This window comes from Sciurus carolinensis, chromosome 1, assembly GCF_902686445.1.
Source record: "Sciurus carolinensis chromosome 1, mSciCar1.2, whole genome shotgun sequence".
In the NCBI taxonomy this organism is placed as follows: Eukaryota; Metazoa; Chordata; class Mammalia; order Rodentia; family Sciuridae; genus Sciurus; species Sciurus carolinensis.
This window is the reverse complement of record NC_062213.1, coordinates 201621226-201647143: the sequence shown is the minus strand read 5'-3', so window position 1 is coordinate 201647143 and position 25918 is coordinate 201621226. Positions and strand designations below refer to the sequence as shown.

General features: G+C 55.8%; 1 protein-coding gene across 4 annotated transcripts in view; it reads right to left on the bottom strand.

Moving 5' to 3' along the window:
- Casz1 (castor zinc finger 1) overlaps positions 1–25918 on the bottom strand; it is a 139907-nt gene that overhangs the window by 91346 nt on the left and 22643 nt on the right. For all 4 annotated transcript variants that reach the window (XM_047549806.1, XM_047549829.1, XM_047549819.1 and 1 more), the window contains exon 2: positions 17354–17501. The gene's annotated coding sequence lies outside the window, so the exon portion shown is untranslated. The remainder of the gene's footprint in view (positions 1–17353; positions 17502–25918) is intronic.

The following is a 25918-nucleotide window of genomic DNA, read 5'->3' as shown; positions in this document are numbered from 1 at the left end:
TTTAGTCCCAATTTAATAGAAAGCATTAAAATACCATTTTTTTTTCCAAAAAACTCCATATGCATGAAGGAAGGATTTTTTTTTTTTTTTTTTTTTTTTTTTTTTTTTTTTTACTTTTCGTTAAAGTCACATTCCGGCAGCAATTTTATGCTGTCAAAATGTTCTCAACAAGGGGAGATCTGACTGGCTTCTCTGTGAGCCAGTCATAGGCAGCTTGGGCTCCGCTTCTTCAAGTTCTTTTTTTTGTTTTTTTTTTTTTTGTTTTTTTTTTTAATTTTGCAAGGGTTGGGGGAAAGGAAGAAGAAAAAAGACAACATCGAAAAACAAGCCACCCAGGTGTCTTCTGGAGGGTGGCTTTGAGTTCCGGGCCAAGGTCCAGTCCCCTGGGCACACGGCGCGTTATGAAACTTACAGGCGTGAGAGAGCTGCCCCTCCAAGGTGGTCCTGTGTGCGCGGGGCCTCTCCTCTGTGGGGAGGGGAGCAGGTGAGATTGGCGCATGTCAGTCTATGTCACTTCCAGGGTTATCCTCCAGGGCCCAGGGACACGCCCAGCACAAACACTCAGGGTCCACAGGGTCCGTGGTGAGGAGCAGGAGGACAGTGGAGGAAGAGTGTGGGTTTGGGTTGGAGGCATGTGACAGGGCTAGCGCTCAGCAGCCCCAGCGGCCCGGGGACCGTCTACTGTCACTATTCACGGCTCTGTAATTAAGCCGCAAGGCTCCCGCCAGGCCCGCAGACCTTCCCCCCCGAGCCCTCCTCGCCAGGCCCTCTCCCCTCCGCACGGCCCTGCTGGCTGCCAGGAGGCTCTTTATCTCTGATCTGAAAGACGTCTGTCAGGAAAACGGGCCACCAGCCTCCGTCGTGCCCACATTACAGAATGGCCCAAATGTCCCAGAAAGAGAGGGGTCGGGTCTTTGCCGAAGGCACTGCAGTCCCCCTCTGCGGCTTCTCCCGCCCTCGCTCTGGGGTGCATTCGCTCAGACCCTGATGCTCCTCCACCCATGGCTTTTCCTTCCTGGCTGAAGTTAAGTCACAGCGGGACCTCTGGGAAGCTCTAAGGCCCTCTGGACCCAGCCAGGATCGTCCTGAGGAGGGTGAGACCGGGCCACTCTGGGAGACAGCAAAAGCAATCCCACCACTCGAGAGAAGCTCCTGGACAGAGTCTCACCCCAGCACCAGGCAATCCAGTGACACGCAGGTCCTGACTTGGCACATTGGGGGAACCTGACTACCCTCACTTCCTGGGGCATGGCCACACCTGCCATAACCAAAGCTGCAACTTGCAGAGATGTCATTCAGTCACTCCTCTCAGTGGCCCGACAGCATGGGAAGCACTGATGCCATGTCACCGGTCAGAAAGGCTCAGAGTTCAGGCCACTTATGGCAGGTGTCCCTTGGAACAGGTGAGTGAGTGAGTTCTTCCCGCTTCTCTTCCTCACTCCCAGAACCAGCGGAGGGCAAGCAAGGGGCTGTACTTCTGACCCAGCTCTGACTGTCCCACTTAGGAGTCTTAAGCCAGCCCGGACCCCAGGCCATCTGCCCCACTTGGGGCCTCAGCTCCACATCCGTATAATGGGAGAGAGAGGTCACAGTCATCGACGGCACCTTCTGGCTCCATCTGTTCACAACTATGGAACAGATGGAAGAGAAACGAGGGTGGGGCTGGGAGGTCTCCCCAAGCCAGGGCAGTGAGGCAAACTGCCTCCCCAGGGCCTCCAGGCACATGGTAGAGGCCCTGAAGGCTATGGTCCAACAGAGCTCAGGAGAGAAGGGAGAGCAGGGTCCAGAAGCAGGAGGTGGAGGAAGAGGAGCTGAAAGGGCAGGGTGTAAGAGGTGCTTAATAAAACTCAGGAAAACCCTCGGACAGGGCTTCTGGGGCTTAGGAGAGCAGAAGCCCCAGCCTAGGAAACTGGTCCCCAAAACAGAGTGGAGCGAAGAGCCCAGAGCAGCGGTGCGGGTCTGCGCATGGAGGGTGGAGGGAGCAGACAGGTGCGAGGGAGCCAGGGTGGCCCTGGGCTGCAGCTCAGGCCCAGGGTGCAGGGAGGAGAGGCTGTGCACACTGTTCTCCAGGGACGAGGAAAAGGCAGGAGAGGGGAGCAGACGGCATGACAGGGCCCGTCTAGCCGAGCTCACGCTGGAAAACAGAGATTTAGATATTTACGGGAAATACATTTGTTGGTGCCAAACCCCTGGTTTTATTGTCAGGAGAAAAACAAACCCAACCACCGAAACTCATCCTCAACTGAGAATCCACACGGAGGGAAACGATTTCCCCATCAAACCAGTTTTATTGGATATAAATATCTAATTATTCGTACCAGGCCCTGGAATGTCAGACATTTTGCAGCTTTTATAACATGTGTAGGAGTCTTTACAAACGACTTTTATATTTATTATATATTTATATATTTATGGTTATATATTAACAAACCTGATTTGAATTTCATCTGAATTATTATTATTATTTTTTTTTTTTTTTGCTGACTGGGCAGTTTTTTTTAAATGAACCCAGAAAAGATCTAGAATATTCTGGTGTGGCTCACACCCTCTTCCTACAGGGGCCTCTCACCGCTTAGCAGTGACACCCGTGCCAGCCCCTCCCCACCACTTGGTGGTCCCGAAATGCACGCTGGCTCCCAGCACTTTATAACCACAGGGCCCACGGCTGCAAGTCAATATTCACACATGACACAAACATGATGTCCCAAACAGACAAACAGAAGTATTGACTTTTCAAACAGAAAGCCCACACTCCATGCAACCCTTACGTCAGCCTTTCCCAGAGCAAGAACAAGAGATGAGGATGGAGAGCCAGGGCAGGGCAGAGGGGGCAGGAAGGTGGGAGGGGGAGGAGGAGACAGGGAAGTTGGCTTGCAGGGAGCAATGTGGATCAGGCTGTCATCTGGAGGCCCATCTTCATTTAGAATTAATGCACTAAAGTTCTTTTGTTTTTCCTCTAAATGGTTTTAAAGAGACAGAGAATTCTCGGCCCAGACCTGAGGCTTGGTGTGCAGCTGGTCCCAGCCCCGTGGAGTGAATGGGCCTGGCTCTGCCCCACCCTCCCACCACCGAGAGCTTCCTCCCAGCGGGCCCGGTCGGGTGGCAGAAAGCAAAGTTGAGGCTCTCATCTTTCAAGGCTCCCAACCAAAAGGTTAAACGGAGACACAGAGAAGTGGACACTTCCAGCCAGGGAAGCCTCAGCTGGGCACGTCAGGGGTGGCAGAGGACGGGAAGTGGGTGTCTGGGCAAGGTGCCTGTCAGAGGGCTGGGAGAGCACTGTCCCAGCCAGTTTCCCCAAACAGGAGTCCCCAGAGCTCCTGAGGCTCCAGGAGGCCGCCAGAGCCTGCAGGACAGAGGGGCAGAGGCTGGGGGATACTGTAGGAGGAGTTATAAATCAGAGGATCCCAGAGGGGGCTGTGGGAGAGGTCAGGGTCAGGGGAAGCTGTCCCTTGAGGCCCCTGGGCTGAGAGAACCATTTGAGTTTGAATGATATTTGGGGAGACTCCAGCCAGGGTCTGACTATCCCCATGGACAGGGAGAAGGAAACCACATTTCCAAACGTCCCCCCACTCAGACCTACTGGTTCCCAGGGAGAAAGGACTCAAGGTTAAGGAGAGCCCTGGGCCTCACCGGAGACCCTTCGAAGAATGCCCACACATCCTCCGCTTAGAGACCCCCGCTCAGGGGGATGGGTCGGGCCGGGGGACCTGAGAACAAACAGCAGCCACAGGAACAGGGTTGAGCCATTTCAATTATTCATATGCCAGATGGATGCTTTTCCTGCCTTTTTTTCTATAAAAATAAGGAGGGAGGGGGCAGGTCTGACAACAGTCTCCGAAGTGGGGGGAGGGGCGCAGGGCAGAGAAAACAGAGATGGAGCTTCCTGTGTGCGCCCTCCCAGCCTGGGAGACCCCTGACACCAGCCCAGTGGCAAGGCAGGAGGGACAGTGCTCCATCTTTCTGGCAGGGACCAGAGACATGGTTTAGGTTCCCGATGAGCAGAGAGTGAAAAGCCAGGGAAATTGCTGAGGAAGGGGAGGGTGAGCGAGAGGAGCAGAGAGCATGGGATGGAGGGGGGAGGCAGGCAGAAGAGGGTTCTGACCTTCTGTGAAGGATATAAAAAATCCAGCCGCCTCAGGGGACACCCAACTATCTAGCATATTGCTGTTAAAATGTCTGCAAAATTTAATACACTTGGCATACCATCTAATCAGTCCTTGGAAACTCGGGCACCTCGCCCTCTTATACTCCAACCGCCTCAAACCTCAGGCCAAGGGGGACTCCCACCCCCACCTGGCCCCCATTTTAGACAAAGTTGTCTCCCCATGCCCATAAAAATAGCTGCCATGGTTTTTAGGATACCGTTCACCCTAAGCATGCCCAAGGTCCAGAATCTAGAGGGCTTCTAGGAGCAGGGGGCACCTGAGAGAGAGTCCGGATGGGCTCCTGTGGGGGACTTTGGCACTCAGACATCTTGAGGGGGCAGTAGCAGAAGAGAGAAAGGGGGCCACGGGCAGGAGCACACTGACCGGGCAGGCAAAGGCCGCTCCATCTGGGAAATCCAGTGAGAGCCAATCATCCTGACAGCTCTGGTGTAAATAGCTGCCTGCTGCAGGAGAGCCACGTCCTCTGTGCACGTGCCCACACACAAGCTGGTACACACGCGGGCTCACACTCAGCTACGGGCTCCATCCAGCCGTCACCCCATGAGCTTCCATGGCAATCCCAGTCCCCAGCAACCAGCTAGGAAGTTTCCAGATCTGCCCAAGGAAAGCGCCACCTGACCTTCCACCCAAAGCAGATCAGTCGAAGCCTAGGATTGGCCCGTATAATTTTGGCAGGTCACCACTTGCTTTGGCTTGACAGAAAGACTCTCACTGAGCTCCTCCATGGGACTCAAAGCTTCCACTTCTACCCAAGGAAACAGAGCTCTTACTGAATCCACGGTTTATTTCCTCACCTCTTACAGACCTAACGAGGCTCGAAGGACCCCAAGAGACACAGGGAACCCCAGAGAGCCGGTACTGGACTTCTTTATAAGACAGAGGTCACATGGAATAGTCCAAGAAATGGGAGGACCCAGATTCTGGTCCATCTGCCGGGGTGGTCACAGCAGCCAGGCGGGCACCAGTGGCCTATGTGACTTCCCTGCCACTCACCTCATGGGTAGGAACAGAGCAGAGAGGAGTCTCAAAGTGGGTGTGGGCAGGGCCATCCTCCTGGGCATGTAACCCCTGCAGTCATGCAGGGTGCTCAGGGCACCTACGCAGTCTAATGTCCTACTGTCGGGGTCCTGAAATTCTTCATTTCAGAATGAGGGGCTCCACATTTTCCTTCTGCACTGGGCCCCACACACTCTGGGTGTGGGTTTTGGAAGATCATAGGACCTGAGTTTGAATCCCAAGGTTCTGTCCCCTCTAAGCCAAGTGACATCAGAAAAGCCACTAATTATCCCTGGCTTTAGGGTCCAGCAATAAAGTGGGGTGATTGCATCTGCTCACACAGTGGCCGGGGGACAAGAAGGATAGAATGGGGACATGATGAAAGGCTCCTATCAAACACAAGGGCTGTTAAGAAGGCAAACGAGGCCAGGAGCTGGAGCCGCAAGCGGTGGCTTCCCTGACAGAGGCTCCCCCCACTCTGCTCTGCTGTGGCAAGAGGTCTGTTTCCAAAGTGGTGTGGACCAAAGCCTCTGTCATGCCCAGCCCGCTGGCCCCATTTGCAGGTGAAGAAACTGGGACAGAGTCAACAGATGACCTGCCTGTTGTCACCAAGTTGCCTCTAGGCAGGGTGAGGCTGAGGACATACTGTTCCCGCTGTCCAGGTCTCTGCCTTGGCCAAAGGACACTTGAGATGGGGCTAGTGACAAGGATTTGGAAAGGGGAGGAGGGGCTGGCATCATGACACTCCATGGCACACTCGAGCGCAAAGGGACACATGTGCACACGCACACACACGCACACACACGCACACACACGCACACACGTGCACACACGGCAAAATTAAAACTGAGAACTCGGCCAAAAGAAAAAGCCTACCCTGCTCCATCGAAACTTATTTTAGGGCAGGAGGTAATTGCCAAGGCTCCAAATAAAAAGCCAACCACAGGCTGTAAACGGCTCCAAGTCTTTAATTAGACCCCAAGAAAGAAAGAAAGAAAAAAAAAAAAAAAAAAAACAGAGGCAAAAAGAAAATGAAAGTAGGAGAAGCTCCCAGAGGAGAGGTTGTGCACAGCCCCTTCCACCTTCCCACTCCTGTGGCTCTGCAGGCCGGTGCTGCCCAGGGCCAAGACAGCACCTTACCCCCGACTGGGGGCCAGCTCTGGGCCCAGCCCTCTCCCAGGGCCTTCTGCCCACTCCCAGCCCAGGGAGGCTGGCCTCGTGTCCAGGCACCATTGGGCCCAGGAATGAGGCAAAGAAATGCTTTGGATCTGGAGTGACCTTTGACTTCCTAGAAGGCCTGCCCAGCAAGCCACAGGCCCTACTCCTGGGCACACTGAGCCACCTGCCCTCCCCCACCACCTCCCACTCCCCAGAGCCACCACCCATTGTAACCCCAGCCCCTTTCCTTGGGCCACGTGAGGTAAAACAGATGACTTCACAGCTTCTCCCCGTATGGTCCCTTGTAAGCAGGACTGAACACTCAGGGTGACAAGTGGCACAAGAGGGAGGACATGGGTCGGCTGTGACATTCTGCTAAAGGACAGTAAGCGCACACAGATCCTTGTCCGCAGGAAGCACTGGCCATCCACCCCAGGCCCTTGGTGAACATAGGACACCTTGGAGGGTGGGTGGGAAGTAAAGGGGAGCTGTCCCTGGGGAGGAAGGGGTCTGCAGAGGGAGGTCTGCACATTCGCATCCCTCAGCGACTGAGGCACCCTAGGGGACCCTTCAATCCCCCAGGCAGGGATCTTGCTAGGGGCCTGTCCCGCATGGGTCAAGCCTGGCGGTTCCACCAGTGCCGAGAGGATGGCACTTGCCCCGACGGCCAGGGAGGAGCCTGGAGCAGAGCGTGCGCAGCACTGGCAGGCAAACAAGCAGATGCCCCGTCCAGGTTCTGGGTTTCACAGAGCTGAGGGCCGACGAGGTGGGCTCATGCCGGCCCATCACAGCCGGCCCGTGACCAGTGGGCACAGGCAAGGGAGAGAGGGCCCTGCCCCACCACAGGCAGCAGGGGCCAGCTCTTCTCCCCTGGTCCCTGCAGCTGCCCAGAAGCAGAGTGGCCACTCCCACAGCTGGCTGCCCTTCCACAGGAGCCCTGCTCTCCTCTCTTCCACTCCTCTTCTGAGGCTAGCAAAGAAGAGCGGGAAACACTCTGGACAACTGGACAGACAAAGGGACTTACTCTTACCAGTGCCACAAAGAGACGGCCCCAGTTCTACAAGACCATGACTCAGGGTGGCCTGTCCCGAAGCCCATCTCTCCTGTCTTCCTCGTCCCCCTAACCCTAACCCTCCTGACCATTAGCTCCAGGAGGAGCAGGCGGGAGGCCTAGTGCACTTGAAGTGTAATGTAAGTGACAACTGTGATTCTGCCATACACGGTGCCCCACCATGACTACCAGGCCTGTGTGGCCAGAGCAAGTGGCAAGGTCTTCTTAGCAGAGAATCTGGCCTTAGGGGCTGGCCCTGACAGCACCTGGTCGCCAGTCGGGACCTCCACACTGGCTCCCTCCTGAGTCCCTTTGTGGGGAGAAGTGTTGGTCAGGTCCAGTTGTCCAGGTGAGAAGTGGAACTTTCTGACCAGGATCCTGAGAGTGGCTGCTTCCCTACTTCCTTCCCAGCTTTGGGATGGGTTGGGGGAAGCAGTCCTGGTCCCTGGCCAGCCAGCAGGAATCCTGCCACTTAATACACTCTCCGTCTTTCCTGGGACGAAGCAGAGGGTGCGGTGATGAGCCCTCTACCCCCACCCTCTCCTTGGGACCACGTGGCAGCTCTCCCTCCTCTTTCCTTTCCCCACTGCCAAACTCCCAGAGAGTCCCTTCTCCCTTCAACCAGGTGTGGGCCCGACAGTTCCAAGGCGACAGGACACTTGACAAGAATCCTTGCTCAGGTTGGTCGGGTGAGAAGTTCTAAGTGGCTCCTCTTAGCAGACGTCAGATGAGGTTCCAGTTTCTCCTCAGCCAATTCAGCCAGGGACTAGGGCAAGGAAGGATGGAGACTACCCCTAATTCTTCCAGGGGTTGAGAGAGGACTCTATATCTTAAACCCCAAACTGCCCAGGCCTGGCTGGTGCCCTCCATGGAAGTTGCTCCAACTAGAAGCAGAAGGTCCCTCAGAACTGTTTACTGGAATCACCATGGACATCCCTGTTGGCACCTCTAAGTTCTAGAGGAGGTGGTGGCCTGCGAGATACATGACTGAGGCCTCCACACACAGCCTGCACGCAGACATGCCCACCTCGCTGGGGCCGTCGCACCACAGAGCAGCTGGGTCCAGATGGGTGGGGAGCCTGGCAGAGGCAGTCAAGCAAAGACAGGGGCCACAGCGCTGAGTAGCCTTGGCAGGTCTGAGACCCAGGAGCCAGGGACAGTCCCTTCTGTTCCAAGTCTTGCACCATAACAAGGACACAGCCACTGTGTGACATGGGCCTCGGCAGGTAAAACTTCTTTGCTATTCCAGGTACTGCTTTCCCACTTATACAGTGAGGTCGAGCGGGGCTCCCCAGGTGGCTGTGAGGATGGGGGCTGCTGCCTACGCTCAGCAAATGGCCTGTTCGTGGTGAGCACCCCATAAATGTTAGCTGTGCTTATCACTGTTGTCACTGCTGTTATTTTCAGGAGTATCACTCTTTTTTTTTTTTTTTTTTGTACCAGGGATTGAACCCAGGGGCGCTTAACCACTGAGATACATCCCCAGCCCTCTTTCATATTTTATTTAGAGACAGGGCTTCGCTCAGTTGCTGAAGCTGCCTTTAAACTCACAACCCTCCTGCCTCAGCCTCCCGAGCTGCTGGGACTACAGGTGTGGCCACCACACCCAGAAACAACACTCCTTTTGATTCCAAAGTCCTTGTAGACAGAGCAGCAAGGAAATGGAGAAGATGTGAGCTTGTTTATGCTCAGAATCAAAATGAGTGAAGACAGGGTGAGGGAGATTTGATTAGAGGCCATGAGGGATCTGGCCAGGCTGCATGAGTCGCAGTGACCCAGAATTGGCCCACACGGGGACCCAAGGCACGAGGACCTGAGAGTAAGCCGGTAGAGGGGGGCATGCGATGGGCCTTCCGGCCCCATCTTTGGGGGATGATCTGTGGGGTGAAGTGTATTTATCTAGGGCAGCAAGGGTTAATGCCGGGGCTGGGATAGGCCAGGCAGCACGGAGCACTCCCTGTTTATTAATAAGCTATTTATCACCAGCTTTGCTTTTAATGCCATTTGGGCTTAATGTCGTTAATGAAATATAAATACCCACGCTAACGATGTCGGTCAGAGGCAGCACGGGCAGCAGACAGCTCGAGAACCAGGGCCAAACCACCGGGCACGCTGGGGAAGAGGCTGAGAGCTCAGGAAGCGGAAGAGGTTCCCACCAGCTCGGCACCCCCGGCCCCGGCTGCTCCCACCACAAGACTCCCTGGCTGGCTGTGCCGGGAAGGGCTGGGAGGAGGCGGCCCGGGGGCTGGGGGAGAGGGGCCTCCGAGGGCGCGGATGCTGTTAGCTCCTGGAGCACAGAGCCCAGGCCAGTGAGCTCCCACCTCAGGGCAGTGCCCGCCTGGCATCGGGCCCCTTGGCTGCAGGAGGCTGGACTTGCACCAACTGGCAGCTGGCCTCTCTCGCTGCCCTGAGCTCCCTGACCACGAGGAACAGAGCCAGGGTGGAAGGGTCACAAGAGGAAGCAGGCTGGACCCCGTCAGACTTAGACCCGTCCTCCTGCCCCCGATGACATGCTAGGCAGCCAGCCCGGTTGAATGGCACGTCCTCCCTGAGAAGCTGGCAGTCTGCGGGTGGCCAAGCGTGTGGCCATGGAGAGGTCAGCAGACAGGTATCTCTGTTCAGTGCCCAGAAATCTTGGAACAGAGGAGGGGCCCTACATCGCAGGCTGTTGTCCCTGACCTTGTATATGACCTGGCCTGGCCCCTCCCAGGGGGCCACCCCGGCTCACCTCTGCCTGGGCTCAGGACACATGCCCTCAGCAGAAACCACACAACCCAAATTACCCAGGAACTTCGAGCCTTCTTCCCCTTAGGAACGGACCGCAGACTTCCTAGACACCAGCCTCCCCTGGGAGAGGTGGCTGTGGGGCACTGTTCCCTTGCCTGGGGCCACACATGTCCCAGAGGAGACTGGCACTCAAAGCATCCAAGGACCACCTGGGCCTAACAGGTTGGGAGACTCAGGCAAGACGCCGACATCTCTCCTCCTCTCCCTGCGCCTTGGCGGCGGAGGTCACCAGGACCCCAGGCCCACCCTGATTGAAAAAGTCCCAGGCAGTGCCGCCTCTTCCAGAGGGAGCCCAAAGCCTCTGGCCCTCCTCACTCGGGTTTGCTAGAGGAAATCGGGAAGCAGAGCGAAGCAGGAATGTCCACTACACAGGGAAGACGTTTTTAGTGTGAGTAAATCACCGACATCACACAGAACAGACTCTTGCTCGAGATCAGGAACTGTCCTTTGAAGTCCTCGGTTCACCCAGGGTCCTGCCTCTGTGTTTGCTAACTCCGGAAATGTATCCCAGCTCCTTAGCAGGCAGCACCTGGCAGGTGGGGACAGTTTCTGGCAGGTGACAAGGACCATAAGAGGCACGGGGAGAGCAGAGTCCCCACCTGTCTGGGGACAGCGGAGGCCCTCCAGGAGGCTCTTTCTCTCACCTCCCTCTCCCCTCACTGGCCACTCCTATACTGCCCCACGCCATGGTTCACCTGTGGGGTCCCCTGTCCCTGAACCCCCAAAGTCACCTCCATGTCCCCGAGGAGCATGGGGCTCATTTGCCGGGGCTTGGTGGAGCTCAGCTCTGAGGCTAATCCCCTGGGTGGCTCCTGTCAGATTATTAATTAGCTAAAGCGGATCGGTCCTGAAACAACATGCGCTTGGACTTCAGATAAAGCAGGCCAGGGAAGCCAGGTGGGGGGCTGCTTAAAGTGACAAGACCCTGTATGTGAACTGCTCCCAGGGAGGAGGCTGAGGCTGGAGCTGAGTCAGATCCAGACAGACCCCACCCAGGACCCCTCTGGCCCACCCCAGAAGAAATGTTGATAGAGTGCATCCAAGGTGTGTGTGGGGGGAGGGGCTTCTGTATATAGGGGACCCATGAGAGGAGGGGCCGGTGACAAGAGGGTCTTGTTGTTTAATAAAGAGCTTGTGCCTAATCAGATCATGTCAGTCAGAGCTCTTCAAAAAGCATCTCATTTCACTCGGGGTAACAGCCAGCGTTCTCTTGGGCTGCTAGGCTCGTAGGATCTGTGGAGCCCTTGGGCCCTGGTCCTGATGTCCTGCTTCACTCCATTCTAGCCACACCGGCCTCCCTGCGGTCCTCCTGCCTCTGGGGCCAGGCAGTCTCTGTTCCCTAGTTTGTCTTCACCCTAACGTTACCCCCTCGGTGACCCTTTCCCCAAGAAGCCACATCTACAATCACCAACATCCACCCGCGCCCCACCCGATTCCATTCTCCAGAGCTGCTTTAGTTTTCTCCTTAACCTATGCCGCCAATGAACATCTCCTCCACTCCCTGATCCCACTCACCGTTTGCTTCCCTCCACCAAAGCGCAAATGCCACAGGCAGGGATTCTGGCCTCTCTAGTTTGCTGTGTTTTCAGTGTCTACAACATGGGGTGTGTGGGGCGCGCCACAGCGACTGAAGAATGAGGGAAACGGGAGGCGAATGAGCCGAGGTCGGCGGTCAGGACTGGACCAACAGCCTTCTGGTCCTCAGCCCGTGTGGCTGAGGCCTGGCCCACCCCACGGACCCGTTCCTCCCCGTGACTCGAGAGACCCACCCTTCCCAGTTCTGCGCCTGCACTGGGTGGCACACGTGCTCTGCTCCAAAGCATTCCCGCTCAGATGCATCCAGGTTCTGGTCTTCCTGGGGGCGCCCTAGGGGACCCATCTACATGTCACTCAGACCCCCCTCTCCAGCTGGAGCTGCTCTTCTCTGCTCCGGGGAGTGGCAGGGGGTGGTGACGAGGGAACAACGGGACACACAGCTGCTTCCCGGGCGCAGCTCAGCTGCTGGTGAGCTCCTGGGCTTGGACTGTTTTGACTTGAGTCGGCGAAGCTGAAATACTGAGCCACAATGGCCCTGAACTTCATTACCAGCTCTTAACCCAGATTACTAAGGGAAAAAAGTTGCTTTTAATTGCTTTTCTCAATTAGCATTTCTGGAAAAGGAACTAGCGTTTAATTACACCTCCCCTCTTCTCACACCCTGGCCACAGGGGTCCCAACCCAAGACGACCAGAGCAAGCCTCCTGCTCCTGCGGGAGGTCAAGGAACCAAACCCGAGAGAAAACTTGGGTGGGGAGTGGAAGATGAGGATCACTCCAAGGCCCTACGTGACAGAAAACAAACAGCAAATGGCGTGGGCAGCTAGTGAGTATGGCTATCAAGGGGCTTGAGAGATGGGCTGTGAGGGTCCTATGGGTGGCCTCATGCCTTGGTTCCGTGGCCTCTGGCTTAAGGACTCTCACCCAGACCAGGTCTGTACCTCTATAGACTCTGGAATGACGGAGGCCAAGGGGATGCTGGTAGAACAGGGAGCAGGAGGAGCCTGCGGGGCTCCGTGGGAAAGGCGCGCATGCACAGCCACCAGGACCCTCTCCTGCAAAACCTGACTTTTGCCACCAGCATTTTCTCACTGTAGGCACCCAGAGGCCACAGGGACTGAGGCAGGGCATCTCCCCTGGCCTTAGGTGCCAGCCCTCCCAAAGCCAGGCCAAGTTCTGCTCAGAGCAACACTGGCACCAGATGAGACCAGATGAGGAGCTCTAGACAGGGCAGGGCTGCCAGCCCGTCTAGCCCTCTTCCCATGACCAGCGCTTGGGGGATCCAGGGGCTTCCGATTCTGTAAGGAAGAGCTGAAGGACCAAGGGTGGGGCGTCTGTGCTATCAGACAGAGCTCCTACCCGGATTAGAACTAAACCTTCTAAACCCAAAGGGGCTGCACCCTTGGAATCCACTCAGCCTGCAGAGCACCGCGTCACCCAGGGTGGTGAGGAACCCGGCCCCACACCCCTCCCCGAGCCCATCTTTCTGCTTCCCCCACTGCAGCTGCGTGCTCTGGAGCTGCCAGCCTCACGTCAGATCAAAGCCCTGGAGGAGGGCATTAGAACTGTCCAGTCCAGTTAGGAGTGAAGGTCATGGATCTAGTGCAGACCATGGAGGCAGAAAGCAGAAAAGCCTCCCACGTGTGCCCAGGCACACCCTCCCCCAGGGCCAGCAGGCGCACCCAGGAGGACTGGCTGACAAGCCCCTCGGAGCCAGGCTGAGGCACCAGCTGTGGGCCTGGGACATCCCCGTCACCCCCTGCCAGCCGCCGCCAGCTTGCCCTTCTGCTCCCTCCCATCACTTCCCCAGAGGTCAGGCCCCAGAGCTTCCTGGAGGGCCCTGAACTGCTGTGTCACATATTGCTTCCCACTCGGGACACCCTGACGCCCCCTGCGAAACGTCACTAGCCTGCCCTTCCTGTCATTCCCTCTGGAGGTCAGGCCTCCGGAGCTTTCCTGGAGGGCTGAGCTGGCCCATATGGCTGGGGATGGGTTGCCAGCATGGGGAAGTGCTCATGGGGCCCAGCAGCCGGTGGTGACAGCTTCACATTTGTGCCAGCCAGGCCTTTGGCTTGCTACCGAATTACATGGCAGTGCCCAGGGCTGCACAGAGCCCGTGGGGGCGGGGGGAGTCGGGGATCACCTGGCTATTACAGCACCATGCAGGGCTTGCCTCCTCCTGCCTGGTCCTTGCAGATGATGGCAGGACCTGGGATGGTGGAAAGCCACGTCAGAGGTCCCAGAAAAAGGCACAGGGCCTGAGTTCAAGTCTGATCGTGTACCTAGGGCAATTCATGGCTTTCCACGTGGAAAGACCTCCAAGATCTCTGCTGATGTGCAGGAGCTAAATTGGGTGCCATGCACAGAATGAGGGCTTAGTCCCATTTCTCAGTCTCCCAGCTAATCAGTTGAGTGTCTATATGACCAGGCACTAAGGAAAAGGTTCAGGAGCTCGGTCATGAAAGAACAGAGACCACATTTAAAGCCCCAGAGAGAGAAACTCTATGGATTTCTATGCTCAACCTCAGAGCCAGCACAGGACCCCTACAGCAAAAGCCCCAAACTGGTTTCTGTGCCGTCTTAGGGCTGAAAGCACTACAAGCATTGAAGTCCCAGCCTGCTCCAAGGCTGGCTGCTGGAAACTGACCACGAGGCACCCAAGTCCTTCAGGACTTGCTTGGCAACCGGCATGGTTCCAAGATGGCGCCTCTGCTCTAACCCACAGGATGGTAACTGTCTAAGAGCCCTGTGTCTCCGGCACTGTCGGGTTAGTGGGGCATGAGAGAAGACGCAGGCCACACCCCAGGGGCTCAGAATCCTTGAGCCACGCTGACCTCTCTTTCCCTCTCCCCATTCCATCCACTGACAAGTCCCACCAACGCTCCCTCCAAGCACACAGCTTCCACCCAGGCTCCTCTCTCTCTCACCCGCAGGCCTCCTGGTTTCTTCCCTTGCCACCACTCTCATGTCTTCCCAGAACAGCCCCAGATATTTTTTTTCTGGGTACTGGGGACTGAACCCAGAGGCCCTTTACCATACCCCCAGCCCTTTTAATTTTATTCTGAGTCAGGGTCTTGATAACTTGAGATCTTCCTGCCTCAGCCTCCCAAGTAGCTGAGATGACAGGCTTGTGCCATGGCCTCTGGCTTCCAGTCATCTTTTTATTTTCTTTAACATTTATTTAGATGTTGATAGACCTTTATTTTTCATTCCTTTATTTATATGTGGTGCTGAGGATCAAACCGAGTGCCTCACACATGCCAGGCAAGTGTTCCACCACTGAGCCACAACCCCAGCCCTGGCTTCCAGCCATCTTTAAAAAATAAAAAGCGGTTCACTTTCTCCTACCTTAACCCCTGTGGGGGGCATCCTGTTACCCAAGAATAAAACCCCAACTTCTCCCCTGACACCCACGCCCGACACATCCAGGCCCCTGCCCTGTCTATCTCCTGGCCACTTGGCCTTTCCTTCTGGTCACTGAATGGAGTGAGTTCCTCCCACCTTAGGACCTTTCAACTACCGGTTTTCCTTTTCTGGAATATTCTCCTGCCTCCTCTTCAGATGGCTGTCTACTCTCTGTCTTTGGAGCTCAGCTGTCACCTCCTCAGAGGCCTTCTCTGTGCATCCCGCCTGAAGTGCCCCAGGCACGCTCCATCCCTCATCCCTCATCCCTTCTGCACAAGGTCTTCCTTGTTCAGTTCTGTGGGTATGTTGGTCCAAGAACTCTGCTCCAAGGACTTCATGAGAGCAGGGACTTCTGGTCCACTTTGCCTACCGGGGAGAGAGTGGCAGTCACCAGACCCTCTGCAACTGTGGGATAAATGTGACCAGATCCTGCAGAAAATAGCCAGAAACAGGGAGACTCTAAGCCAGGCCTGTGGGCCAGACGAGCACAGGCGTGGCTCCCTTGCCCTCACTCTGATGAGACTGAATATCTCTGAGACCAGGGTCACCCTGCCACAGAGGACCCCAGCCTGTAGCCAAGCCCGTCACTGGAAATGGATGGGTAAGTGAGGAGGGACTCGGCCACCACATTCCCTCTCCGAGCCCACAGAGTTTCCAAGCTTCATTATCAAGCCCAAGACAGCCAACGCCAGGATGTGGGAGTCCCACTGGACCTGTGGGGCCCATACCCTGTGCCGGGTACAAATCCCAGCTGGCACGGCCCTCGGGAGTCAACAGTGAGTGGAAACTTCAGAAAGGGAAAAACTAATGGGCATGTTTTGCCCAGAGAAAGAAGAAAACAAAAAGTCTGCCACCAAGAAGAGAAGAGACACACGTTATCCCCTCCAAGGGGACTCTGCAGGCACTCTGGCAGCCTGCTCCAGGGCGGGGCACAGGGCGGGCTGGAGAGCCAACCTGAGGCTCTGCCTTCCCAGCAGTCCTCATCGGAGGAGGCAGAGAGACAAGAAGATTTCCACAAGGTGCAAAGGCACAGATGCTGGCACGGAATGCAAGCAAGCCCTCGCGGCCACCAACCCCCCACACGGCCTTTTTCAGGCAACAGGGGACAACGGCAGCACACCTTAGGTACAGATGGACCAATTCCTAGAGTGTGCTCACATCCTGGATGCCAGGAAGAAGAGTCTCAGCCACAGGGTTGCTCCACCCCAGCAACCAAAGGCCAAGTTTGCATCTGGTTTGCAAATCCCTGGCTTGTATTCAGGGCTCCTGCTAGTCCCCAAGGAGGGATCTCAGCTTTGGGGATCTCCAGCAGGTACCATGGTACCCATCACTGCAGTGCTTCCTCCCTGCAAGTTCAAAGTTCAGAGTGGCAAAGCCAGGCTAGGGAGGGAGAGGCAGCACCCACGGTGGCTGAGCTGGGGTGCTGGCACTCAGAAGAGGAGCACCCCCAGCCTTGGCCTCCCCAGACCAGGTAGACGCTTCGCCTCTACCTAAAGACCTGTCCACTGGCTTTAGGTTCCCTCAGGATCTCAAGAGAATACTGAATAGTCACCAATATTCAAGGAGTCACTAGCTGTGTGTCAACCCTTACCCCAAGGACTGCCACGTTTGGTACCTGAAGGTAAATATCTGACGGTTCAGCCCCATAGACTCCCCAGGACCAGCCTTAGGTAAGGGGTTATTTCCAAGCCTGGATCAAAGGCACCTGCAGTTTCACCTCTGAGGATTCTGCCTGTGCTGGAGCCACCCAAGAGAGCCCCGATGGGTCACCCCAGGCTGAGCCCAGAGCTCAGAGCAGCCTCTGCCCATACAGAAAGGTCCCCGAGATGAAGTTCAGAGAGGACCCATGCTTAGATATAGGAGTGGCATCTGATAAGCAGAGGCCTCACCTGAAACCCCTGCCTGCCCATGCCACCCTGTTCAGTGTCACCCAGGGACCATAGGGAGGACTCTTCAGGGTCAGTTACTCCAACCTTGTTATTTTACAGGTAAGAAAACTGAGATCCAGAGGCGAGAAGCAGTGAGCTGCGGGCCAAGCAAGGCCAAGCTGCAAGTTTCCTGCTCCAGACTAGGGCCCTCTCCTCGACCTCACATCCTTTCCACTTTCGCCTAGGGTGTGTAAGCCACCACCATCCAGGTTGGAACCTCCTGAGAAAGGGTGGTCTAGGGCCTATGCAGTTCCCACCCTAAGGCGCAACCCCCAAACTGGCCAGCTCACTCTTTCCAGGGGCATCTTGGGAACCAGGAGCAGCTACCTTTGCATCCCAAGAGGCAGGGATCCGAAGTCCATTCCAACACGCACCACCGGGGAGCTGCAGAACCCCCTGTGAAGGCGGGGCTGGTGGCCGGGGCAGCTGGAAGCGCCGATGGGATCTTTGCCTTCCGTCAGCAAGGTCTGTATACCTACCAAAAAAGAGAGAGGAAAACAGATGAGGCTACGGTTGGTGCCCACGAAGCTGTTGTGCACAGGCGAGCAAAGGAGGCAAGGTCCCGACACCTTCTGGGGTCACCAGTCAGCAATGTGGGACTCCTGGACCCCGTCTGCCAATCAACAGGTGGCACTGCCACGGTGCATGCCATGCTTGACCCTGCGACCTGTGTGCCCTTTGCACAATTATTAGTCAATTGCTATACTAAGAATCAAACAGGGAGAAACAATACTAGGCCAATCAGATGCCACTTTGGGAACAACAGAAGGGTCACACCCAAGGCTTGGTACCTGGGGTGAAAGGTCAGCCTGAGAATGAATCAAGCCAACACTGGAAGCAGATGAGACCCATGCAGCAGAACTGGCCTCCGGGTCCCCTGACGCTGGCACCCTCTGGATTTCTCTGGGCCAGCGCCTGGCTGCCCCATGAACCCTAGCAGCCTCACAGTTTGTAAAACCACATGAAGCAGTGCCCGTGCAGCTACGCAGAGTGGTCAACTCTTCTCTCTTCCTTCCCGCCCTCCCCTCAGCTGCTGCGCTGGTCCATCTCATAAAAAAGAAAGGAGGGCGTGGGCACACACCCTAGAAGGAGGCGGCAGAGATGCATCTGCGATAGGTGCTGGGCCAAAAAAAAGTGACCAAAGAAAGTCGGTGCCCTGCTACCGGCAACCTTTGTGTCAATTTAAGCAAATATTGTGGTGTTTCCATGGTGATTCCTGTTTTGAATATCCACTACACTCACTTTTTAAAGGGCTTTTCCTGTTTGCGTTTCAACTTCAAACCTGTAAATATTTTCAGCCTTTTGAGAAAAAAAACGAGCCGTGTGCGTGCAAACACAAACACACTGCCCCAACTTGGCGTGCGGCCTCCCGGTGCAGAGGCCCAGCCTGGTGATGTAAGAGCAGGGTGCAGGGAATCCCGGGGGAGCTCTCGCCCACTCTCGCCCCCACCTTGTGTATGAAGCTGGCACTGAAATTCAGGTCCTTTCCTTCCTCCTCTCCTGGGGTCATGCGCTCCCCAAGTGTGTGAGCGGGCCTGGCCCTGACTGTACTGAGTGGCATGGAGTGGGTAGCTGCCTGGCAGGTTCTCCAACTCGGCCCGGCCCTTGGAGTCCCCAGGGGGCCTCCCTGGAGTGCCCGAGCCCTCCTCTCCTACAGCCCAAGCTTGGGCCTGAGTGCAAGGGAGTTGGTTCTGAGCACTCCGGCACCATCTCCTCCCCTCTGCTGGGGCGATGTCACCCAGGCCAGCTCCCTGGGGCAAGTGTGGGGATGGAAGGTGACAGCAGTCCAGGGAGGACTGGCCTGGCTCCCATCCCACCCTCAGCACCACACAGGGTTAACGGCGGGTTTCCTGGTTTCCATGGATTCCCGCCAGGCCCCTAATGTGAGTTTCGTGTGATTTGGGGGAAGTGGATTTCCTTTGTTTTCCAGTTTGGGAATATTTTTTTCTTTAAAAAAGAGGAAAAAACACTTTAATGGGAACTTCAGGGCCACTGGGAGACTCAGTCCTCGGGGCTCTGAAACTCCTCCTCCGGTTAGTCCAGAGTTCCCCAAAGCCTGGGCAGCGCACCCATGGACAAATGGCTCTGGCCCAGAGAAAGGGGGGTCTTGGTCCACCTGTGGCTGCCACCCCCAGAACAAGGGTTCCACTCCAAGGTCCTCTCAGACTCCACCTGAAGCCAGCATCTTACAAGGGGTGACACGCCTGGCTTCCAGCTTTGCAGAAGGGACACCATGTTTCCCTAGAGAAAAGGTCAAGAGAAACACGCTACCTCCCCAACTTCTGGAAGGAAACGGTAGACCAGAGTCTGACCCCACACCAGCCGTGCACTCCCAGAATCTCATGCCTGGTTCTGAAGGGGTTCTAGTTACAGAGTAGAGGGGGCTCCAGACTCTAGGGAGCCTCATCTGGCCTCTTCCTGCCAAAGCGGGGCCTGGTAGCAAGAACACCAAATAAAGGGTGTGGCCAGGCCTCTTCCTGCTCCTCCTCAGTCTTCCCCATTCCTGCCATCTCCGAGCCCTGCCAGGGTGTGGCCTTACTCTGGGACTGTCCCCAAACAAGTGGCCTGACCCATTTACTAAACCAGGGCACAGGCCTTGGGGCCTTCCACACACTGGGGTCCTCCCACGGCACAGGCCCCAGGGGCCATGGCAGCAGCACAAATCCCGGTCAGTAGGTACAGAGCCCAGAGCGTGGATCTCCGACCGGCAGCCCTGGGGAGAAGGGGTGCGAAGCCAAAAGCAGTTACAGAAATAACCCTGGGCCAAGGACCAGAAGACGTGGGTCTGAGGCCCAGTTCTGCCACTTAACCCAGCGTGGGCCTCTCGCCAAGCCAGCTAATCTCCCACGGCTCAGTTTCCTCACCAGTCAGTCACCTGGAAGGAGAAGAAGGGAAGGAGAGGAGGCCTCCCAGGCTATGGGGAGGCTTGGCAAGGGCTGAGAGGGGCCACTCCCTTCCCCTTCCAAGCTTCGTCAAGGCAGTCTCGGGCCAGCCCTCGAGGGCCGGTGCGCCCCCTACTCCGCTCCTCGCACATCTTAGTCCCTGCGTTTAAATCTGTGCTGGACTAAAGTAATTTGTTCATGAGTCTGTCTCGCCAACAGATTCCTGACTCCTCGAGGGCAGAGACCAGGTCTTAATTACCTTTGTGTCCCCGGCACTTAGCACAACAGCTGGCCCACAGTGGGTGGCCCCTGATTTCATGTCAGAATCCATCGGCCTGGTGTGGCTTCTCCCTCTTCCCCAACAGAAAGCTTCGTGGGCAATTTCCACTCTCCATTCCGTTGAGCTCCCTAGGCCCCAACCTGTGATTTGGCTTCTCCCTCTCCCTCAGGAGCCCCAGGAATTCATAACTTTCAGGTTTGAGAGGACTCCTTGGCTACTTGGTCCTCCTCCAATCAATTCCAAGAACTGACTGAGAACCTACTATGTGCCCAGAATAGAGGGCACTGGATGAGTGACTTTCCCCCTGTGCCAATCAGCCTGCGTGAGAACAAATAAAGTTAACTAACCAGATGCCAAGCACCATGCCAAGTACTCTACATGCGTGATCCTACCCAGTCTTTACAACAAGGAAGTCAGAGCGAATGTGGTCCCCAGGGATAGATTGGGGATAGAAGGTACGCAGGTATGGAGCGAGCAGGCAAAAGTCACACTGCTCACAGGAGCTGAAGCCAGGCCTGGGCTTGGAGGCCCAACTCACCTGCTCCTCCTCCTTCTCTCCCCATGATCTTAGCACCCACTCCCAACTGATGCCACTTCCCTTCCCAAATCTCAGTCCCCTCAGCCTTGAACAGATCTCCAGCAAATCTCCCAGGGCCTCCAGAATGCGCTCAGTTGGACGTCACAGACAAAGCCAAGGGCTGCGCTCAGCCACTCTGGCTGGGCTGAACATGGGGAAGGCCAGGCCCACTGTGGCACATCTGGTGTGCAGGCAGAACCTCTGAGCCTACCTAGTAAACGGGTCTCAGCTGTGGGCATGCTCATCGCCGCCTGTCATCTGATGGGATGGGGTCGAGGAAGCCACTCAGGAGAGGGCCACTCCAAGGAGGTCCTTGCGGGTGGGACAACTTCCATCTCATCTCTACAGACAAGGGGCAAGTGGAGGGGCACTACAGAGGGAGTGGGGGGAAGCAGACGGCTCTGTTGTCTGCCCACATCAGGACCTCCTGCCACCAACACGGGCCTAAGAGATGCTGGGTTGAGGAGCGGGGCCACAGAAGCCCTTGACTTTCACCAGGCAAATGTGCACAGAAAGGAGGCCCCACCAGCTCATCAAAGGAGAGGAGACACTGGGAGATGGCGGGGCAAGATCTATGCTCCTGCGGACAGACAGCAGAAGATCAGCCGGGGTGGGGAGGGGACGGCGCTAATGAGCAGATTTCCCAAACCACTGGGACTGAAAACAAAAACACAGACGTGTGCATTGCCCAACTTCGGGGCTGTATGGAAAAGGAGAAAAAAAAAAAACAATAAAAAAATCCACATCTTAATACAAAAATCCTACTCGATGTGTTGCGGCATGAAAATGTTTTTCACCGCATTTTTCAACTGTGACCTCACACAGCCTACGATGGGTACGCCCAGCACAGGAGGCGCCCGATGGTACACACGGCAAACACACCATGCACCAAAACAAGGGCAGGCCATGCTCCGCCGGCTGGGGCCGGCACCTCGTGGCTTCCAGTGGCCTGGAGAGGACTGGTGGCTCCGGGCAGAGCCCCACGGAAGGAGAGGGGGACGGTTCCAATGGAAGGCACCAGCGTCTGCAAGCGTGACTCCCAGCCAGCCGGTGCCCCGGTCCCTCCACACCCTGGGTGGTGCCCTGCTGCCAACAGGGGGACAGGAAGGGGATGCGTGCCCCAGGGGCCCTTCCTAAGTGTCGCCAGCCCCACGGTAACTATCTGTCTCCATTTTGTTCCACCCCCCACCCGCCTTTTAATTGTTGGATGAGTTTACAGAGCCATGTGCCAAAAACAATCAACTCCAGGGAGCAGAGTTAGACAAAAAAGGGCGTGTCGCCAGAGGGAGACGGATATCCATGGAAACCACCACCTTTCACAGAGCCTAGGTGAAGCCGGGTGAGGTGGACGGTGTGGGGGTGGGGGCCACACTCCACCCAGAACAGGCCCCAGAAAAGGCTGGGCCTGCTGAGCAGCTGACCGGCCACACAGCGTGGAGGGCCAGAGCCAGAGCCAGCCAGACCACCTGGAGGGCGGGGCCGTCTGAATGTGCCCCTGCGTGCGCACACGTACACACACACACACACGCACACACACACACACACACCACCCTCCAGATCACTGAGTGGCACACCACAGGGTGTGAAGGGTATAAGCACCCAGATGGGAACAGGCCCTGCCACTCCTGAGCTGTGTGACCCTGGGCAAGGTACTTTAACCTGTCTGTACCTCAGTTTCCCCATCAGCAAAATGGAGACGTGATGGTTCCTCCTGAGTACAGTCGTGAGGATTAAGTGATTTATTACCTGTAACATGCTGAGAAAAGTACCCGGCATGTCGCATGTGCCATAAAGCATTTGATAAATCCAATAAATCAAAAAGCCCAAATGAAGTAGGGGGAGGTTTCTAGACTCTGCCATAGGAGAGGAGGAAAATAATAACCATTCAAGTTTATTAAGCACTGTGTACTCAGGATTTTAATACATCGGTACATACAATCATCACAAGAACTCAATGAGGTAGATGATTATCTCAACAGGAGAGTTGAGAAACGGAGACTCAGAGAGGGACACGTCCTACCCAAGGTCACATGCTGGGAAGTGATTTGAATCCAGGACCTTCTGACACATGATTGACACACTGCCTGGCAAGGAGAGAAGAGGTGAGGGGGGTGTAGAGCGAGGCAGGAGGGTGGGCTTCCCAGGGGGCTCTTTCCAACTGGATTTAGATGCACAGTTGTGAACCCCAACTTGCTCTTCCTAAGGTGACAAAGGAAACCAGAAATCCTCCGGGATGTGACTGCAGATGGAAGGAGCTGGGGAAAGAGGCAGCCAACGGGCTCAGGAGTTCCCACCCCAGTCCTGACCCAGGAGACCACACTGCCCTCCGAACCTTCCCTCTGCTCAGGCAGCACCTCCAGATCAGGAGGTCCCTGGAAGGAAAAGACCAGGACTCGGGGCCCAGCTCCCAGGAATGAAGCCCCGAAGCTGGGGAAAGGTTCAGGTCAGAGCCTTGTAAACAGCCTGATTTTCCACCTTCCCAGAGCCAGGCGGGTCCCTGAGGGGACAAAGCACAGCAAAGAGCGCATAGGGGAGCACAGGCCTCCCCAACTGCAAAGCCAGCCAGCCAGGCCTGGAGGCCCAGAGCTGGAGCCGGAGGCTAGGAGGGAGGTTCTGGGCGGTTCTGTTCTCATCCTGCTCCAAGACCAGGTCTGGTGGCTCAGCCCTTTCTGCCATCGACCACCCAAACTCATTCAGATATTTCCTCTCTCACTTGCTTTTTAAAAAAAATTTAATGTTCTCTATAATTCATCCGTCCCAGAAGATAATCGATAGAGCCCGTAATGAAAATCTGAGCCATATTTTATGATCCGCTGCGAGCAGAAAGGGCCACATCAGCAGGTCCGGTTTCGGCTCTCCCTATCTGTCTTGCCCACTGCCCCGGGGATTACTCCCCTGCCGGCCCTGCCCAGAGCCCTCCGCCCATCGTTCTGCCCTCAGCCACACAGGGAGGACTGACCCCAGCATCACCCCAATGCTCATCCGGCTCAGTCGCAGGATGACCAGTGGCCACCGCAAGATCTTCTAGGAGTGGCTCCCCAATCTGGGATCTCCGGCACCCCCACCCTGGAATCTCACAACCATTTATATTCAGGGCGCTTCTGGAAGGCTGAAGACCCTCACTGGGATCAGGAGGTCTACACAGGCCTTGGGGAACCAGGCCAGTCCCCCACCGTGGCATCCCCCTTCAAGAAAGGCTGCCTTACTCCCTGGGGGGGTCCGGCGAGCTCTAGGTATGGCTTGGACCCTCTGGACAGTGGACGGTGGGTAATTATGGCTCATTTTTACTACCTCGAGCAAGTCCCTCCTCTCCTTGGTATCCTGCCCTGTGAGGTGAGGGGGTGAGTGAACTGGCCTAGAGAGGCTTGGGGTGCCCAGGGAAGCAGCCCCTCCAGAACCTTCTGGGGCAGGGGAGAAACTGCACCCTGCCCTTGCCCTGGCATCTCAGCTGGGAGCCAAACAGCAGGCCAGACCTGTTCCTCCCAGAATCCCTCAGTGACTAGCACCAATCAGAGAGCAGCACATGAGGAAGGGGGACCCAGCAGAGCCAATCAGAGGCCAGAGGATGCTCAAAGTCCAGGTTGGGAAGAGGGATGGGGCCACTTCTTGGACCATGGCAACAGCCCTTAAGAGACGCTTTAAAAGATGGGGAAGTAGCTCAGTGGTAGAGCCCTTGCCCCGATCCCCAGCACCACGAAAAATAAGAACACATTTTTTAAAAGAGGCACTTTTTAAAAAGGAGGAAATGGTCCTGTGGAAAACCTCAGATGGCTCGGTCCTTCAGATAGCTGCCCGGTAGAACTTCCTGTGCTGTCGAAGTCGGCAGCCACTGGCCACATGTGGCTACTGAGCACTTGAAATGTGGTGAATGTGACTGAGGAACTGAATTTTTAATTTTATTTAATTTTAATTAATTTAAGTTTAAATAACCACATGTGGCCAGAGGTTAACTGTATCGGACATCACAGGTTTAGATAAATAATCTTATCGATGTAAAATTTTTTTTGTTAATGAAAAATTAAAAAGCCTATCCCAAGGCAGTGGGAATAAACCATTAACTATAATAACAGAAATAGCTAATATTTAAGTGTGCCGTGTACCAGCGTTAAGTATTTTATATGGATGATCACACTGAGTCCTCAGCAGCTGACCATTATTCCCAACTTACAGATGAGGAAACTGAGGTTCAGAACTGCCAAGTAATTTGCCCAAAGTCACACTGTTGGGGGGTAGATCTGGAGCTGACAACCAAATCCTTCTGTCTCCCTGACTCATACTTTCAACCACTACATTGCCCATTTTTTAATTATTTTTTTATACTCTTCTGTATTTTCCAATTAGCCACAAGCATAAATTATAATCAGGGAGAAACTACATTTTTTAGAGACACTGAAAGGAGGCCTTTCCTTTTTCTCCATAAGCAGAGTACTCAGTAAAGAGGTTACTAGGGCCTCTGGCCAACTGGGCCCCTGGTTGGTATGTGGAGGAAGCAGCCAGCATCGTGGCCCCCTCTGTCCCACAAGCACTGCTGCCCTGTGCCCTGTGCCCAGGAGGCCTAGAGTCCCCAGTGATGCTGGGCCTGCGTTCCCCACAGCCAGGTTGCCAGTGGGATCCAGCTTCCTCCCCGCCCCACCCTGAGTCAGTTCCTGACAGGTTTCTCAGCAGTTTTGCAATCTCGACTAGGTCTACGTCTTAAAGGTAGCAGGCCACGGGTTGTCTGCCAGAGTCAGCACACATTTCTCCTGCACTGGACCACCCTTTCCACCCCCTTCTGGAAGAGACTGTGCTTCCAGGGTAGTCAGGAACGCAGGGCCAGCAACCAGGCCTGGGCCTCGCCCCCTGCTGTGGCATGTGCACGGAGGCGCTTGCTTTTCCCAGGAGGTCATCACGGACCTCCATTCCCTCCATCCCTCGGGGACTTGCCCCTGGATTGAGAACAACGGGGACAAAGAAGTTCCCCTTCAAAGGTCCCGATTCTGAGCCCAGCCAGAACAGAGTCAGAAAGACTCACAGCTGAGCGTCAGTGTTCTCCATAGCACCAGCTTGGGGTGGGGGCCGGGGCAGGCCTGCCCCCAGGTCTGGCTTCTGTTTCAGCTTCCCCTCCCCGAGTCGCGCGGACTGTTCTGGCTTGGGTGGTGCTGTAGGGGGTTTGG